The following is a 16,982-nucleotide window of genomic DNA, read 5'->3' on the forward strand; positions in this document are numbered from 1 at the left end:
TTTTGAAATTTCATGGCAGAGTCGGGAATCGAACCCGGGCCTCCTCGGGTGGCAGTTAATCACACTAACCACCACATCACAAAGGCGGCCTAAATTACTCATCAAAGTAAATGTACGTTCCGCATGCTTAGATCAGGTTAATCTTTGGCTAATTATTGAAATAATGACTCGTATATATCAATTGACTCTGAATTCCATCATCCACCGTTGTTCTGTCTGGTTTTCCACTTCCAAGTCTAGACAAATGTTACCTCTCTTCCATTTCCATTGATAACAGATGGATCTCCCCCCTGTATTCCTTATCACATTTGTCTCCAGCAGCGGTACACTGCCAGTTAGTTCGTCCTCGTAACAGCGCAGATGGAGAGAGAGGGCGTGCCCACATCCGTAATCCAATTCAGTGACGTTTCTCTACGTCAGTGAAATAGCAAGCTGATAACAGTACAACTAAAGTGAAGGTTAAGTTGGTATGTACGATGTACTAGACGCCACAGCATAGCCCTGCGTGCTGCGGTGTCCGAGTGGTTAAGGAGTTGGACTTGAAATCCAATGGGTTCTACCCGCACAGGTTCGAATCCTGTCCGCAGCGAAAATTTTAATTTGTTAGAATCACCTTAGAGAACCCGATAGAACAATCTTGTGAGATATTCGTCACTGGAGCAGGCCAGAAAATCACTCCAGCAGTTGATCCGCTTGAAGAGCTCTGTTCAGTCTGCACATTTGTTGTTTTGTTGTTAGATCATCATCATCATCATCATCTGTTTACCCTCCAGGTTCGGTTTTTCCCTCGTACTTAGCGAGGGATCCCACCTCTACCGCCTCAAGGGCAGTGTCCTGGAGCTTCAGACTCTTGGTCGGGGGATACAACTGGGGAGTATGACCAGTACCTCGCCCAGGCGGCCTCACCTGCTATGCTGAACAGGGGCCTTGTGGAGGGATGGGAAGATTGGAAGGGATAGGCAAGGAAGAGGGAAGGAAGCGGCCGTGGCCTTAAGTTAGGTACCATGCCGGCATTCGCCTGGAGGAGAAGTGGGAAACCACGGAAAACCACTTCGAGGATGGCTGAGGTGGGAATCGAACCCACCCCTACTCAGTTGAACTCCCGAGGCTGAGTGGACCCCGTTCCAGCCCTCGTACCACTTTTTAAATTTCGTGGCAGAGCCGGGAATCGAACCCGGGCCTCCGGGGGTGGCAGCTAATCACGCTAATCATTACACCACAGAGGCGGACTTGTTGTTAGATACTGCCACGAAATTTGAAAAAGTGGTACGAAGGCTGGAATGGGGTCCACGCAGCCTCGGGAGATAATCTGATCAGAGGGGGGTTCGATTACCTCAGCCATCCTCGAAGTTCTTTTCCGTCGTTTTGCACTTTTCCTTCAGGTAAATGCCGGGATGGTACCTAACTTCAGCCCACGGGCACTTCCTTCCCTCTCCTTTGTCTACCCATTCCAATCTTCTCACTCCCGTACTGGGCCCCTGTTCAGCATAGCAGGTGAGGCCGCCTGGGCGAGGTAGTGGTCCTCCTCCCTTGTTGTATCCCACCGACGTAAAGTCTCACGCTCCAGGGCACTGCCATCTTTGGGGTAAAGGTGGAATCCCTCGCTGTGTCCGAGAGAAATACCAACCCTGGAGGGTAAACAGATTACGAAAGAAAGAGAGAATGTTTACATTATGACTTGGAATTCAGTTAACTTTAGGAGTTCTGAATGGCATGCACCGCAATTAAGTTGCTGATTCCTGTTGATTCTTAATTTTGAAAAGGAATTCGGAACTGCTTATGACTAAGAGAGTACCTGAAAAAGTGTCCCGACTCGTTGGCTGAACGGTCAGCGTACTGGCCTTCGGTTCAGAGGGTCAGAAAATTACAAAACTACAATTTTGATATCTGTATTATTTTGCAAATATAATATGCTTTTTTCTACATCTTCGCATGTTGAAATGTTCCCTACATTCATCTATTTAAATGGCTGAATTTGTTCATACGGAGGCACCCACATTTTTAGGTATGAAATGAAATGAAATGTCGTATGGCTTTTAGTGCCGGGATATCCCAGAACGGGTTCGGCTCGCCAGGTGCAGGTCTTTCTATTTGACCCCCGTAGGTGACCTGCGCGTCATGATGAGGTTGAATGATGATGAAGACAACACATGCACCCAGCCCCCGTGCAATTGGAATTAACCAATTAAGGTTCAAATCCCCGACCCAGCCGGGAATCGAACCCGGGACCCTCTGAACCGAAGGCCAGTACGCTGACCGTTCAGCCAACGAGTCTGACACTTTTTCAGGTACTCTCTTAGTCATAAGCAGTTCCGAATTCTTTTTCAAAATTGACTCAGTCTGCACAGTAACACCCCCACCCCTTTCTTTTCAAGAATCTCTTTCACTTTAAGAAACATTAAAATGTATGACTATGTTTTTCCTGTGTCCGCCTCTGTGGTGTAGTGGTTAGTGTGATCAGCTGCCACCCCCCGGAGTCCCGGGTTCGATTCCCGGCTCTGCCATGAAATTTGAAAAGTGGTACGAGGGCTGCAACGGGGTCCACTCAGCCTCGGGAGGTCAACCGAGTAGAGGTGGGTTCGTTTCCCACCTCAGCCATCCTGGAAGTGGTTTTCCGTGGTTTCCCACTTCTCCTCCACGCAAATGCCGGGATGGTACCTAATATAAGGCCACGGCCGCTTCCTTCCCTCTTCCTTGTCTGTCCCTTCCAATCTTCCCATCCCCCACAAGGCCCCTGTTCAGAATAGCAGGTGAGGCCGCCTGGGCGAGGTACTGGCCATTCTCCCCAGTTGTATCACCCGATCCAATATCTCACGCTTCAGGACACTGCCCCTGAGGCGGTAGAGGTGGCATCCCTCCCTGAGTCCGAGGGAAAACCGACCCTGGAGGGAAAACACATTAATAGAAAGAAAGATATTTGAAATCAGCCTTGTCAATATTTAAAGTTCGTCAACATCATCATCATCTGTTTACCCTCCAGGTTCGGCTTTTCCCTCGGACTCAGCGAGGGATCTCACCTCTACCGCCTCAAGGGCAGTGTCCTGGAGCGTGAGACGTTTGGTCGGTAGGCTACAACTGGGAGGAGGATCTGTGCCTCGCCCAGGCGGCCTCACCTGCTGTGCTGAATAGGGGCGTTGTGGAGTGATGGGCAGATTGAAAGGGATAGGCAAGGAAGAGGGAAGGAAGCGTCCGTGGCCTGAGGAGGTGGTGGTGGTGGTGGTGATTATTGTTTTAAGAGGAAGTACAACTAGGCAACCATACTCTATATAACACTAATCAGAGAGGAAAGATGGAAGGGGTCCGACACTTCGAAAAATGAAGGTATCGGCCAAAGGAAGACAAGGGCCACGAAGGGCATGAAAATGAAAGACTCCCTAGCCCTCGCAAACCTAATAACGTCGGGGTCGGAAAAGAACAAGAGTTGACCAAGACTGGTCGGACGGGATAGATGAAAGTGAGGAGTCTGGCACAAGTAAGTGGAAGCAATGCCAGGACTAGCTAAGGGCCCCGTGGTCGCCAACCCACGCTCCTAATTTCAGAGCCCCTGAGGCCCCTTTTAGTCGCCTCTTATGACAGACGGGGGATACCGTGGGTGTTATTCTACGCCACCACCCACAGGGGGATGGCCCGAAGAGGAAGAGAAACCACAGAAAGCAATTTTCAGGGCGCCTGACAGTAGGAACAGCAGGTAAGGGTTTATAATGACGAATGCATGGGTATCCGAATGGAAACGTTTCCCAATGTCTTCTTCTTCTTCTTCTTCTTCTTCTTTATCTGTTTACCCTCCATGGTCGGTTTTTTCCTCGGACTCAGCGAGGGATCCCACCTCTGTCGCCTCAAGGGCAGTGTCCTGGAGCTTCAGACTCTGGGTCGGTGATACAACGGGGGAGGATGACCACTACCTCGCCCAGGAGGCCTCTCCTGCCATGCTGAACAGGGGCGTTGCAAGGGGATGGGAAGATTGGAAGGGATAGACAAGAAAGAGGGAAAGAAGCTTCCGTGGACTTAAGTTAGGTATCATACCAGCATTTGCCTGGAGGAGAAGTAGGAAACCACGGAAAACCACTTCCAGGATGGCTGAGGTGGGAATCGAACCCACCTCTACTCAGTTGACCTCCCGAGGCTGAGTGGACGCCATTCCAGTCCTCGTGCCACTTTTCAAATGTCGTGGCAGAGCCGAGAATCGAATCACACTAACCACTTCAACACAGAGGCGGACATGTCTTCTCAATAAATGCAATCAAAGAATAACGAGATTAAGAGGTCAATACCTAGTCTTTGTCATATTTAAACATTTGGTGTAATTAAATAATCTTTCTTGCTTAATCTGTTACCCTCCAGGATAGGTTTTTCCCTCAGACTCAGCGAGCAATCCCACTTCTACCCTCTCAAGGGCTGTGCCTTTCGGACCGGGGGGGGGGGGGGATGGAACTGGTGAAGAGGTCCAGTACCTCGCCCAGGTGGCCTAACCTGCTATGGTGAACAGGGTCCTTGTGGGGATGGGGAGACTGGAAGCGATGAGCAAGGAACCGGAAAGGAATAGGCCGTGGCCTTAAGTTAGGTACCATCCCGGCACTTTTAAAATGTCATGGCAGAGTCGGGAATCGAACCCGGGCCTCCTCGGGTGGCAGTTAATCACACTAACCACTACACCACAAAGGCGGCCTAAATTACTCATCAAAATAAATGTACGTTCCGCATGCTTAAATCAGGTTAATCTTTGGCTAATCATTGAAATGATGACTCGTATATATCAATTGACTCTGAATTCGACTATCCACCGTCGTTGTTATAGTCTGTCTGGTTTTCCACTTCCAAGTCTAGACAAATGTTACCTCCCTTCCATTTCCATTGATAACAGATGGGGGGTGATGACCTTCGATGTTAGGCCCCTTTAAACAACAAGCATCATCATCATCATAACAGATGGATCTCTCCCCTGTATTCCTTATCAATTTGTCTCCAGCAGCGGTACAGTGCCAGTTAGTTCGTACTAGTAACAGCGCAGATGGAGAGAGGGGGCGTGCCCACATCCGTAAGCCATTCAGTGACGTTTCTCTACGTCAGTGAAATAGCAAGCTGATAACAGTACAACTGAAGTGAATGTTAAGTTGGCATTGTACGATGTACTAGACTCCACATCACAGCATTGTGTGCAGCGGTGTCCGAGTGGTTAAGGAGTTGGACTTGAAATCCAATGGGTTCTACCCGCACAGGTTCGAATCCTGTCCGCAGCGTAATTTTTAATTTGTTGGAATTTGGCTGGAGGGTTCATAACTCCGGACTTGGAGGACCCGCTAGATCAGAGTTGCCTACGCAGGGCATTCCGACCCGTGGGTGCACATCACACTGTAAGTGGGCAGGCAGGCAGGCAGGCAGGCAGGCAGGCAGACAGGCATAGTCCGTGGACGATGGGCGAAGTTCTTCCAGTCACTGTCGATCACTGCTACGATGTCCGGCTGCATGGTTAGCGTGCTGGCCTTTGGTCACAGGGGACCCGGGTTCGATTCGCGGCAGGGTCGGAAATCTATATATTAAACAAAATTATGAAAACTTAAGTCAGTCAGTCCGGCCATTATATCAGGTCGATTTCCTTCATTCTTTTTTTTAACTGAAAGGTATTCATGCACAGATTTGTTATCAGGTACTATAAATCACTTAACTTCCACCTTCCTGAAATTATTTGATTTTTCAATTTTTTTGTATCTTTGAAGCAATCATATATTGAGTTCTAATTGAGGTACGGAGTTCGTTTTGGCCTAAGAACACTCAACGGACCAAGCTCTTTCATTTTAGCCCTTAACTATTTAAATTGGTTCATTCTGAGGAAAGTTATGAGTGCACATTCAATTTGACATCTCATTTCTTCAACATTTTTCTCATTGCAGCAATCATATCTTTAGTTCTAATTGAGGTACGCAGTTTGTTTTGGTCTAAAAACACTCGGTGTATCAGGCTCTTTCTTTTAAGATAATAACTACTTAAATTGGTAAATTCTGAGAAAAGTTATGAGTATATTTGTTTCCATGAAAAAGATCTTTGAAGGACTTCTTAACAGTTTGGCGCGTAGTGTTGTTCCAAGGAACGTTTAATTCAATTTCTTTTTGTGATGTATTTTCAAGTGTTTTGTTGACATAATATTACATTCTATTACCACAGCAGATTATGTGCTTTATTTCATTAACTCGAAACTTTGCAAATACATCCGTGAGGATAGTAACGAACAAAACCATACTTTGTATAAACTGCGGGCCGAGCCAGCGGGAAACTGCTAGTTTAAACCTTAATTGGTTAATTTCGCTGGCCCGGGGGGTGGGTGTATGTGTCGTCTTCATCATCATTCCAGCCTCATCACGACGCGCAGGTCGCCTTCGGATGTCAAATCAAAAGACCTGCATCTGGCGAGCCGAACTTGTCCTCGGACACTCCCGGCACTAAAAGCCATACGCCATTTATTTTACTGCTGCGATGTCCGAGTTTGAAATGGGGACAAAAAATAATGAAAGAGAGCGTGCAGAAAGTCCGTCTTTGTGATGTAGTGGTTAGTGTGATTAGCTGCTACCCTCGGAGGTACGGGTTCGGTTCCCGGCTCTGCGACGAAATTTCAAAAGTGGTACGAAGGCTGGAACGGGGTCCACCTCAGCCTCGGGAGGTCAACTGAGTAGATTCCTACCTCAGCCATCCTTTAAGTGGTTTTCCGTGGTTTCCCACTTCTCCTCCAGGCAAATGTCGTGATAGTACCTAACTTAAGGCCGCGGCCGCTTCCTTCATTCTTCCTTGTCTATCCAAACATCCCTCCGCAAGGCCCCTGTTCAGCATAGCAGGTGAGGCCGCCTGGACGAGGTACTGGTCCTCCTCGCAAGTTGTATCACCGACCCAAAGTTTCCCGCTGCAGGACACTGCCCTTGAGGCTTAGTCCAAGGGAGAAACCAACCTTGGAGGGTAAACAGATTGAGCAAGAAGAAATAAAATCTACGGCATAGCTGTCAAGGAGCTTTCTTTCTTTCCTTCTTTCTTTCTTTCTTTCTTTCTTAACCTGTTTGCCCTCCAGGGTTGGTTTCTCCCTCGGACTCTGCGAGGGATCCCACCTCTATCGCCTCAAGGGCAGTGTCCTGGATCGTGAGACACAACTGGTGAGGATGACCAGTACCACGCCTAGGCGACCTCACCTGTTATGATAAACAAGGGCCTTGGTGGGGGATGGGAAGAGCGGAAGGGATAGACAAGGAAGAGGGAAGGAAGCGACCGTGGCCTTAAGTTAGGTACAATCCGGGCATTTGCCTGGAGAAGAAGTGGGAAACCACGGAAAACCACTTTCAGGATGGCTGAGGTAGGAATCTACTCAGTTGACCTTCAGAGGCAGAGTAGAACCCGTTACAGCCCTCGTACCACTTTTCAAATTTCGTGGCCGAGCAGGGAATCGAACCCGGGCCTCCGGGAGTGGCAGCTAATCACACTAACCACTACACCACAGAGACGGAGTCTGTCAAGGAGCTAACGAGATATTTGGCTGGTGGTGGTGGTGATTATTGTTTTAAGAGGAAGTACAAGTAGACAACCATCCTCTATATAACATTAATCAGAGGGGAAAAAAGGAAAAGATCCGACACTTCGAAAAATGAAGATATCGGCCAAAGGACGACAAGGACCACGAAGGGCCCTCGCAAACCTAATAGCGTCGGGGTCGGAAAAGAACAGGAGTTGACCAAGAGAGGTCGGATAGGATAGATGAAAGTGAGGAGCCTGGCGCAAGTAAGTGAAAGCAATGCCAGGACTCAGCTAAAGGCCCAGTGGTCGCCAACCCACGCTCCGAAAGTTCAGAGCCCCTGGGGCTATATTTGGCTGAAAATGAACTTTTCACGTGCATATTTCTTCGTTGTCTTCGGTGAAGTTCATTTTTATCATGACGGTGAAGTGGCGACGAGAAAATGCTATGCTCTTTAAACTGGATCGTCGTAACTAGACGAACGGTGGTGGATGGGGAATTAGAACCAGTTTGCTGCACAGTGTCAATCTATTATAGAAACCAGTTTCATCAACACCCTTTCTTAAATGGAAATGACGGCTCATCAGTCGTTGTGCGCTGCGGTGTCCGAGTGGTTAAGGAGTTGGACTCGAAATCCAATGGGTTCTATCCGCACAGGTCCGAATCCTGTCCGCAGCGAACGTTTTAATTTACTTCTTAACATATTTTTCAACCGTTTGCCTTACTAAGGCACTGACACTGACAAGTCTTATGGCGAAGGACAACGACAAGTAAAGAAGCGAGCGTGGCCTTAATTAAAAGTACAGCCCCAGCATTCGCCTGGTGTGAAAGTAATAAACCACGGAAAGCCATATTTTGGGCTGCCCACAGTGGGTTTCGTATCCCCTGTCTCCCGAGTGCAGGCTGATAACTACGTCCCCCAAACCAGGCAGCCTCTTGCTCGGTGTTCTTAACATCAAGTTAGTCTAGAGGTAGATCAATCTATGACGGTACAAAACCTTAGCTGAGCCCAAAATAACTCATGTGCTGTAGCGTGAGTGAGAGAGAAGGCACTTCCATGGTTGCTACGGAAGTGTTCACACCGGCTCGTTGAAATTTATTGTAACTGTATTGCGGGTTAAGATCTCAAGTGTGCAACACAGCAGTAGTTATCCCCTTCACTAACTTCCTTCCCATTATTACCCCTCCAAGCTCTGCTTCATGCGAGTTATTTGTCATCAGGTAGTAATACACTTCTATCAAGATTGATGTAACCCAATGTCTCTCAAACGCCCAAAATATCACGCGTGCTAACCGAGGCGCAGAGGTTCTGTGCACAATGCACCGGTCCGACTCGGCTCGGTTCGGAACAGCGCTTTGTCTCGGGGTGACTCGGCTAAGTTCGACTAAGATCTACTCAACTCTGCTCGGGTGGTGGAGTGCTGTAAAGCAAGTGAGGAAGGGGCAGAGAGGCGGAGCGAGCAAGACAGGAATAAGCAAAGAGAGGGACAGCGCTATTGCGCAAAATTGAGTAGTGGGGGTCTGCAATGTGATCGACCTAGCCAAGTCGTCTTTTGAACCTTGCGCCGCGCAATACACCAGTGCATGCACTCTGCGGCGCCCTGATTGGTAACCTGTGTGGAGCAATTCAGGATCGGGTAGTAAAAAATGAGGGGGTTTTAATTTGACATAATGTCGTAGAAGAATACAAAGGTAAGAAAGCGAGGAAGTAAAAATGTACAAGTGGGCTGATGGGATGGTTATCACCTCAAAAAGTCATGAGGAAATCCGAATGGTTTTCCTCAAATTAATGTCACTGGCGACAGAAAATAGCTTTTCAGTAAATAAGACCAAAATTATGCATATGATTTCATCGAAAGGAGGAAGATTTGCAGCTACTGAAATGACTCATTACGGAAGATCGGATGGCCCGTGTGAATAATCACCGGCTTCAAATACCTAAGTACCGAGCTCGATAGCTGCAGTCGCTTTAGTGCGGCCAGTATCCAGTATTCGGGAGATAGTAGGTTCGAACCCCACTGTCGGCAGCCCTGAAAATGATTTTCCACGGTTTCCCATTTTCACACCAGGCAAATGCTGGGGCTGTGCCTTAATTAAGGCCACGGCCGCTTCCTTCCCACTCCAAGCCCTTTCCTGTCCCATCGTCGCCATAAAACCTATCTGTGTCGGTGCGACGTAAAGCAACTAGCAAATATCTTAAGTATTATGCTTCAGACTTCGGGACACTCCTTTCTTAGATATATTAAGGACAGAGCAGCGACATCAATTATTGTCATGAATGAGATATTGTATTCCAATAAATTCTCTGTCATATTTGAAATCAGCCTTGTCAATACTTAAAGTTACTTATATAATTAAGTATTATCACATAATACACCGTACATGTTTCTAGGCTTTTATTGACCTCTTCATCAGTGGTTTACACAAACTACCAAATATATTTTGGACATACAACTAAACACCAATCACATTTTTAACAAGTCCTCTTATAACATGTACAATATTTCTAGTCAGCTGTAACGGTTCAAATCCCGTTACAAGATGATATCTGTATTTTTATTATTTTATCTGTATTATTATTATTATATATATATATATGTATATATATATATTGCGAATGAGCCCATTAGGACTACGCAAAGTACTTAGAGGCAGGCATTTGCCTTTCTTTGTGCCCACACTTCCTTCATTCGTTTGCTGTGTGCTTCTTTTCTCTCTTGAGACCATGTTGTTCCGGTCTTCTTCTTTGGTTTTCCCTCTTGGTCAACTTGCCACTTATGAACTTTGGTTCTGAAGATAACCCGGCTTTGGATGTCTTCAGGTGTAATTCCTGCCAGTTTGAGATCTGTTTTAATTTCGCCAATCCATTTTATTGTGTCCGTTTTAGCTTTACTTCGGTTTTCATAAAATTCAACTATTTGCTTGGTAAGTCTATCTGGGTTCATCCTTTTTATATGTCCAAAGAATCTTAATCTGCGTTTTCTGATGTCGCTGTGAATGTTAGAAAATTGTTTGATTTCCTGTTTCCCTCTAAGGCGGTACTGTTCATCTACGAGTTTCGGGCCTAAAATTTTTCTAATGATCTTATTATTATTATTATTATTATGTCCGTATTATTATGTTATCTGTGATATTGTTACTATTATTGTAATTATCCGTTTTATTCAATTCGATTTTGCAATTGCCTGTTGCTTGCAAGATTGTACTTAGATGTATGCATATATACGTATGTGTAGATTATCATTAAACACCTGTACAGTGAGAATTGTTGTATATATCAGAGATTGGATGTGACGTTGGGGCATTGTGCAATATTAGTGGCGATTCTGCCAAGTCATCGCCGCGCCATGGCTACGGCATTGTATTTATTTAGATATGCGCTCACGGAGTTAGCCGCCTGCGGGCTATTTCACCACTGTATGTAATATTTGCCGCGTTGTGGGAGTATGTCATGGTTATTTCTGGAGATTACGTAGCTGTGTCAACCAACGTCTATAAAAGGTGGATGCACATTGTAGCGTCAGTCATTACTTATACGGATGCAGTACAGTGAAGAAGTCTACTAGATCAAGATGCCTCAGTCGGTCAGTCAATAAGTGTGAACGAGAGATGGAGAAGACTCAGTGAGCCATTAATTATTGGTCATTGAGAGAGTGAGGACAAGGTTGGTCGCTCACTCAGTTGAAGACACGGACCCAAGGGCTTACCATGGAGTCAGAGAGGGCAACCCTGGACCTGCCAAGAGGTAATACCATATTGACTTACAAAGAAGTCAGATGATATGGAGAAGAAGCAGTCACAAGGATGTATCACCAAGTTAGGCGTGACACATCTACAGTAAACACCAGATCATTGGATTACGTCGTAATTACACTCAAAGTGTTGAAGGTACAGTCAAGTGAATCAGTGAGGGAAATATTTCGTATAAATTGTTAAATGTCCGGTCAAGAAGAATTTAAATTCATGCCTAGTTTCTTTCAGTTGCAATGTCATAATTTCATATTTTCATCTGTTTTATCGCAACAAGACTCACTATTTTTTGATATATTATTTAAAGAATATATATTGTTCTATCAAACGAATTCATAGTTTCATTTCATTGACAGTAAAATATCTTAACCTCAAAATTAATGGGGAAACCGAACGCCAATCTCCTTTTCCCAGAACTTATATGGTATGTTGTCAAAAGTAAGCTTATTACCCCACACCCTAGAGATAGTCAAGAGTCTCATTCTATTATTGCTGTACTGAGTGACAGCTGGCGCCCTTCAAATAATGTATGTGTAAGTAAGCAGGTAACAAGTAAGTGTGAGTACAAGGTTCAACAAGTGTGTATTTTATTTAATGAATGTTAATTTTCATAATTTCCATATTAAATTCAGATTTATATGTCTCAAAAGTTAGGCACCAAGTTAGGAATGTCTCACAGCCTCTGTGGTGTAGTGGTTAGTGTAATTAGCTGCCACACCCGGAGGCCCGGGTTCGATTCCCGGCTCTGCCACGAGGGCTGGAACGGGGTCCACTCAGCCTCGGGAGGTCAACTGAGTAGAGGTGGGTTCGATTTCCATCTCAGTCATCCTGAAAGTGGTTTTCCGTGGTTTCCCACTTCTCCTCCACGCAAATGCCGGGATGGTACCTAATATAAGGCCACGGCCGCTTCCTTCCCTCTTCCTTGTCTGTCCCTTCCAATCTTCCCATCCCCCACAAGGCCCCTGTTCAGAATAGCAGGTGAGGCCGCCTGGGCGAGGTACTGCCCATTCTCCCCAGTTGTATCACCCGATCCAATATCTCACGCTCCAGGACACTGCCCTTGAGGCGGTAGAGGTGGCATCCCTCCCTGAGTCCGAGGGAAAACCGACCCTGGAGGGAAAACAGATTAATAGAAAGAAAGATATTTGAAATCAGCCTTGTCAATACTTAAAGTTCGTCAACATCATCATCATCTGTTTACCCTCCAGGTTCGGCTTTTCCCTCGGACTCAGCGAGGGATCTCACCTCTACCGCCTCAAGGGCAGTGTCCTGGAGCGTGAGACGTTTGGTCGGTGGGCTACAACTGGGAGGAGGATCTGTGCCTCGCCCAGGCGGCCTCACCTGCTGTGCTGAATAGGGGCGTTGTGGAGTGATGGGCAGATTGAAAGCGATAGGCAAGGAAGAGGGAAGGAAGCGTCCGTGGCCTGAGGAGGTGGTGGTGGTGGTGGTGATTATTGTTTTAAGAGGAAGTACAGCTAGGCAACCATCCTCTATATAACACTAATCAGAGAGGAAAGATGGAAGGGGTCCGACACTTCGAAAAATGAAGGTATCGGCCAAAGGAAGACAAGGGCCACGAAGGGCATGAAAATGAAAGACTCCCTAGCCCTCGCAAACCTAATAACGTCGGGGTCGGAAAAGAACAAGAGTTGACCAAGACTGGTCGGACGGGATAGATGAAAGTGAGGAGTCTGGCACAAGTAAGTGGAAACAATGCCAGGACTAGCTAAGGGCCCCGTGGTCGCCAACCCACGCTCCTAATTTCAGAGCCCCTGAGGCCCCTTTTAGTCGCCTCTTATGACAGACAGGGGATACCGTGGGTGTTATTCTACGCCACCACCCACAGGGGGATGGCCCGAAGAGGAAGAGAAACCACAGAAAGCAATTTTCAGGGCGCCTGACAGTAGGAACAGCAGGTAAGGGTTTATAATGACGAATGCATGGGTATCCGAATGGAAACGTTTCCCAATGTCTTTTCTTCTTCTACTTCTTCTTCTTCTTCTTTATCTGTTTACCCTCCATGGTTGGTTTTTTCCTCGGACTCAGCGAGGGATCCCACCTCTGCCGCCTCAAGGGCAGTGTCCTGGAGCTTCAGACTCTGGGTCGGTGATACTACTGGGGAGGATGACCACTACCTCGCCCAGGAGGCCTCTCCTGCCATGCTGAACAGGGGCATTGCAGGTGGATGAGAAGATTGGAAGGGATAGACAAGAAAGAGGGAAGGAAGCTTCCGTGGACTTAAGTTAGGTATCATACCAGCATTTGCCTGGAGGAGAAGTAGGAAACCACGGAAAACCACTTCCAGGATGGCTGAGGTGGGAATCGAACCCACCTCTACTCAGTTGACCTCCCGAGGCTGAGTGGACGCCATTCCAGTCCTCGTGCCACTTTTCAAATGTCGTGGCAGAGCCGAGAATCGAATCACACTAACCACTTCAACACAGAGGCGGACATGTCTTCTCAATAAATGCAATCAAAGAATAACGAGATTAGGAGGTCAATACCTAGTCTTTGTCATATTTAAACATTTGGTGTAATTAAATAATCTTTCTTCCTTAATCTGTTACCCTCCAGGACAGGTTTTTCCCTCAGACTCAGCGAGCAATCCCACTTCTACCCTCTCAAGGGCTGTGCCTTTCGGACCTGGGGGGGGGGGGGGTATGGAACTGGGGAAGAGGTCCAGTACCTCGCCCAGGTGACCTAACCTGCTATGGTGAACAGGGTCCTTGTGGGGATGGGGAGATTGGAAGGGATGAGCAAGGAACCGGAAAGGAATAGGCTGTGGCCTTAAGTTAGGTACCATCCCGGCACTTTTAAAATGTCACGGCAGAGTCGGGAATCGAACCCGGGCCTCCTCGGGTGGCAGTTAATCACACTAACCACTACACCACAAAAGCGGCCTAAATTACTCATCAAAGTAAATGTACGTTCCGCATGCTTAAATCAGGTTAATCTTTGGCTAATCATTGAAATGATGACTCGTATATATCAATTGACTCTGAATTCGACCATCCACCGTCGTTGTTATAGCCTGTCTGGTTTTCCACTTCCAAGTCTAGACAAATGTTACCTCTCTTCCATTTCAATTGATAACAGATGGGGCCGATGACCTTCGATGTTAGGCCCCTTTAAACAACACGCATCATCATCATCATAACAGATGGATCTCTCCCCTGTATTCCTTATCAATTTGTCTCCAGCAGCGGTACACTGCCAGTTAGTTCGTACTCGTAACAGCGCAGATGGAGAGAGGGGGCGTGCCCACATCCGTAAGCCATTCAGTGACGTTTCTCTACGTCAGTGAAATAGCAAGCTGATAACAGTACAACGGAAGTGAAGGTTAAGTTGGCATTGTATGATGTACTAGACTCCACATCAAAGCATTGTGTGCTGCGGTGTCCGAGTGGTTAAGGAGTTGGACTTGAAATCCAATGGGTTCTACCCGCACAGGTTCGAATCCTGTCCGCAGCGTAATTTTTAATTTGTTGGAATTTGGCTGGAGGGTTCATAACTCCGGGCTTGGAGGACCCGCTAGATGAGAGTTGCCTACGCAGGGCAATCCGACCCGTGGGTACACATCACACTGTAAGTGGGTGGGCAGGCAGGCTATATCATAGTCCGTGGACGATGGGCGAAGTTCCTCCAGTCACTGTCGATCACTGCTACGATGTCCGGCTACATGGTTAGCGTGCTGGTCTTTGGTCACAGGGGACCCGGGTTCGATTCGCGGCAGGGTCGGGAATCTATATATTTTAAAAAAATTATGAAAACTTAAGTCAGTCAGTCCGGCCATTCTCATCATCATCATCATCATCATCACCATCATCTGTTTGCCGTCCAGGTTCGGTTTTTCCTTCGGACTTAGCGCCTCAAGGGCAGTGTCCTGGAGCTTCAGACTCTTGGTCGGGGGATACAACTGGGGAGTATGACCAGTACCTCGCCCAGGCGACCTCACCTGCTATGCTGAACAGGGGCCTTGTGGAGGGATGGGAAGATTGGAAGGGATAGGCAAGGATGAGGGAAGGAAGCGGCCGTGGCCTTAAGTTAGGTACCATCCCGGCATTTGCATGTTCTATCAGGTCGATTTCCTTCATTCTTTTTTAACTGAAAGGTATTCATGCACAGATTTGTTATCAGGTACTATAAATCACTTAACTTCCACCTTCCCCAAATTACTTGATTTTTCAATTTTTTGTATCTTTGAAGCAATCATATCTTTGGTTCTACTTGAGGTACAGAGTTTGTTCATCATCATCATCATCATCTGTTTACCCTTTGAAGCAATCATATCTTTGGTTCTACTTGAGGTACGGAGTTTGTTCATCATCATCATCATCGTCTGTTTACCCTCCAGGTTCGGTTTTTCCCCCGGACTTAGCGAGGGATCCCACCTCTACCGCCGCAAGGGCAGTGTCCTGGAGCTTCAGACTCTTGGTCGGGGGATACAACTGGGGAGTATGACCAGTACCTCCCCCAGGCGGCCTCACCTGCTATGCTGAACAGGGGCCTTGTGGAGGGATGGGAAGATTGGGAGGGATAGGCAAGGAGGAGGGAAGGAAGCGGCCGTGGCCTTAACTTAGGTACCATCCCGGCATTCGCCTGGAGGGGAAGTGGGAAACCACGGAAAACCACTTCCAGGATGGCTGAGGTGGGAATCGAACCCACCTCTACTCAGTTGACCTCCCGAGGCTGAGTGGACCCCGTTCCAGCCCTCGTACCACTTTTCAAATTTCGTGGCAGAGCCGGGAATCGAACCCGGACCTCCGGGGGTGGCAGCTAATCACGCTAACCACTACACCACAGAGGCGGACACGGAGTTTGTTTTGGTCTAAAAACACTGAGTGGATCAAGCGCTTTCTTTTAAGGTAATAACTACTTAAATTGGTAGATTCTGAGAAAAGTAATGAGTATATTTGTTTCCATGAAGAAGATCGTTGAAGGACTTTTTAACAGTTTGGCGCGTAGTGTTGTTCCAAGGAACGTTTAATTCAATTTCTTTTTGTGATGTATTTTCAAGTGTTTTGTTGACATAATATTACATTCTATTACCACAGCAGATTATGTGCTTTATTTCATTAACTCGAAACTTTGCAAATACATCCGTGAGGATAGTAACGAACAACACCATACTTTGTACATTGCGGGCGGAGCCAGCGGGAAACTGCTAGTTTTAACCTTAATTGGTTAATTTCGCTGGCTCGGGGTGTAGGTGTATGTGTCGTCTTCATCATCATTCCATCCTCATCACGACGCGCAGGTCGCCTTCGGATGTCAAATCAAAAGACCTGCATCTGGCGAGCCGAACTTGTCCTTGGACACTCCCGGCACTAAAAGCCATACGCCATTTCTTTTACTGCTGCGATGTCCGAGTTTGAAATGGGGACAAAAAATAATGAAAGAGAGCGTGCAGAAAGTCCGTCTTTGTGATGTAGTGGTTAGTGTGATTAGCTGCTACCCTCGGAGGTACGGGTTCGGTTCCCGGCTCTGCGACGAAATTTCAAAAGTGTTACGAAGGCTGGAACGGGGTCCGCTCAGCCTCGGGAGGTCAACTGAGTAGATTCCTACCTCAGCCATCCTTTAAGTGGTTTTCCGTGGTTTCCCACTTCTCCTACAGGCAAATGCCGTGATAGTACCTAACTTATGGCCGCGGCCGCTTCCTTCATTCTTCCTTGTCTATCCAAACATCCCTCCGCAAGGCCCCTGTTCAGCATAGCAGGTGAGGCCACCTGGAAGAGGTACTGGTCTT

At 47.1% G+C, this 16,982-nt stretch overlaps 4 non-coding genes across 4 annotated transcripts; all 4 read left to right on the forward strand.

Moving 5' to 3' along the window:
• Nucleotides 1-507: 507 nt before the first annotated feature.
• TRNAS-UGA (transfer RNA serine (anticodon UGA)) lies at nt 508-589 on the forward strand. The gene has a single exon. It is a non-coding gene; the product is annotated as a tRNA-Ser (tRNA).
• A 4,566-nt stretch (nt 590-5,155) lies between these two features.
• TRNAS-UGA (transfer RNA serine (anticodon UGA)) lies at nt 5,156-5,237 on the forward strand. The gene has a single exon. It is a non-coding gene; the product is annotated as a tRNA-Ser (tRNA).
• Nucleotides 5,238-8,082: 2,845 nt separating this feature from the next.
• Nucleotides 8,083-8,164, forward strand: TRNAS-CGA (transfer RNA serine (anticodon CGA)). The gene has a single exon. It is a non-coding gene; the product is annotated as a tRNA-Ser (tRNA).
• Nucleotides 8,165-14,625: 6,461 nt separating this feature from the next.
• Nucleotides 14,626-14,707, forward strand: TRNAS-UGA (transfer RNA serine (anticodon UGA)). The gene has a single exon. It is a non-coding gene; the product is annotated as a tRNA-Ser (tRNA).
• Nucleotides 14,708-16,982: the final 2,275 nt, after the last annotated feature.

This window comes from Anabrus simplex, chromosome X, assembly GCF_040414725.1.
Source record: "Anabrus simplex isolate iqAnaSimp1 chromosome X, ASM4041472v1, whole genome shotgun sequence".
Lineage (NCBI taxonomy): Eukaryota > Metazoa > Arthropoda > Insecta > Orthoptera > Tettigoniidae > Anabrus > Anabrus simplex.